At 36.3% G+C, this 2,163-nt stretch overlaps 1 pseudogene; it reads right to left on the bottom strand.

The window, feature by feature from the left end:
• Positions 1 to 590: 590 nt before the first annotated feature.
• Positions 591 to 1,594, bottom strand: LOC114391551 (annotated as a pseudogene).
• Between the last annotated feature and the right edge of the window lie 569 nt (positions 1,595 to 2,163).

Here is a 2,163-nt window from a genome sequence, read left to right as displayed (position 1 = left end):
AGCGCCAAAGACTTTTCGCGCAGAAGTCTCTTGGGATGATGCGATCCATTTTGCGTCTTCGTGAAATCAATTAAAGTTGGACACTTGTCATAGACATGTAGAGATCAAAAGGAGACAAGAGGAAAAAGAAGTCGAAAATGAAATAAGAATATACAGATGAAACGATCAAGTAATACAAATCCTTGTAATTGGAAGCTTAAAATTAAAACCATCCCTTGCAATGCAATTTTGTAGTGTTAGTCCTTAGATATTTGGATTTGGGTCTAGTTCAACCCCACAAGGTAACTCAAAATGTAAAAATTGCCTTTTACTTATAAACTTTATTTTGGTCATATCATTAATCGATAAAGTATTTCCAGCATGCAGTGCATACACACGACAGACCATTCTATCCAGATTTAAGGCATGTCTTGACCCCTAAGCTGTATGGTAATATTTTAATTAGACTAAGAACCCAATCACTCTGGTCTATACCTTCAATCTCTAATAGCTGGCCACTAAGGCCAGCATGTAGTGAACTTGGAAGATCAACTTTGAATACATTTAGTTAGAGATGCCTGTGTGTTTGTGACATTCATAATTGTGCACAATCATACATATGTTACAGCTTCAAGTTTGCTATTAAGTATAGGCTCATTCATGGAATTATCTTCATAGCTGCAACTTCCACATCCATTGTCTGCATGTGCACACTGAGTGTTCATCTCAACCAACTTCCCTTTGGGACTACAATCTATAGGAACTAGAATGTTAACAGAATTTGAACCCAGCTTAATACCCTTACCCTTGGCTAGGGATATCCATGGCTTTGTCCCCTTGCCAATAGTGAACACATTGCCCATACGAGAAGCAAATTCATGCCCAGTTGCATCTTGCACATGAATTGTCTTGAAGCTACCCTTATGCTTCTCCCTATTCTTGATCACTCCAACACACCCCCTGTTTCTTCCACCTGTTACCATAACTACATTCCCAACATCAAATTTGATAAAAATTGACAATCTTGTTTTCTCCAGATCCAGCTTAACAGTGTCATTGGCCCTGATGAGAGGGTCCGGGTAATGGATGGTGCGACCATCATAGGTGTTCAGGTATGGGATACCTTTCGGGCCAAACTACACTGACCTAACCTTGCAGAGCTTGAACTGCCATTTACACAACATACAAACAATATATTGTAAACCATAACCATTAAGTAGGAAAAATTGTAACTCCAAAATAAAATAAAATAAAAAACTATACAAGTCCTGAAATTGACATTTAAAAGGTTCATTAGCATCAACACATTTGTTAGCCTATATATAAGATAACTAAACACAACAAAGCTACATCAATAATAGTATAATGGCACCTAGCCTACAAATGAATCACAATATTCAATATAAACCATATAAAAAGTACCTTTGCCTCATCATCCCTGATGGAATGAAGACGGAATCGGCCTTTAGTGTCATAGAGCAGGCGAATGTTCTCATTTGTTTTTGGGATTGAAACAGCTTCTGTATAGAGATAAAAAGAAATCATTCCTCGAGCTAAATCAATATAATTATAGAACCATATTGGGACAGACAAAAGGTGTTTTTGGCGGGGGAGAGAGCCTAGTGGAAGCTTCTACAACTATTATTTTTTGTCTTAACCCTCCAGTACATCAGGGGAATGAAAAGACCTAACTAATCCAGAGTTCGGATAGGAACTGTTTCTGCAACTAACTTTTTGTTCTTTGATTTTCCATAGATTAAATGTGTAACCATAGATTACATTCTTATCCAAACTTTGGTTTTTAGTTTTTGGTCGGAGCAAGCTAATTGAAATTTCTTAAAAAAGACTCAAAGATGGAGTACCTTCAATACTTTAACACAAATTAAATGCATCTCTAAATAAGCTACAGGACGCAAAGAAGGAAAATGCATATATGAGATTCAAACATGCATCTCTAATGTATATTTTTATATACTATATTTTATAGTTTTAGAAGTTCATTGCATGAAAAATTGAGTTTGACATTTGATTGACGTAGAAAATTTCATACTTATCATTCAATGTCGTGTCAGAACTAAACACAGGGCACTACATTGTATTAAGTCCAGTATCTGATGTTTCCTCACAATGCTAGATGAGGAAGTGACAAATGGCATCTATTCTATGAAAGGCTTGGCACTCTAG

The sequence above is a fragment of the Glycine soja genome, chromosome 17, assembly GCF_004193775.1.
Source record: "Glycine soja cultivar W05 chromosome 17, ASM419377v2, whole genome shotgun sequence".
NCBI classification, from domain to species: Eukaryota; Viridiplantae; Streptophyta; class Magnoliopsida; order Fabales; family Fabaceae; genus Glycine; species Glycine soja.
The sequence above is the reverse complement of the archived record's forward strand: the minus strand, read 5'-3'. Positions and strand labels throughout refer to the sequence as shown.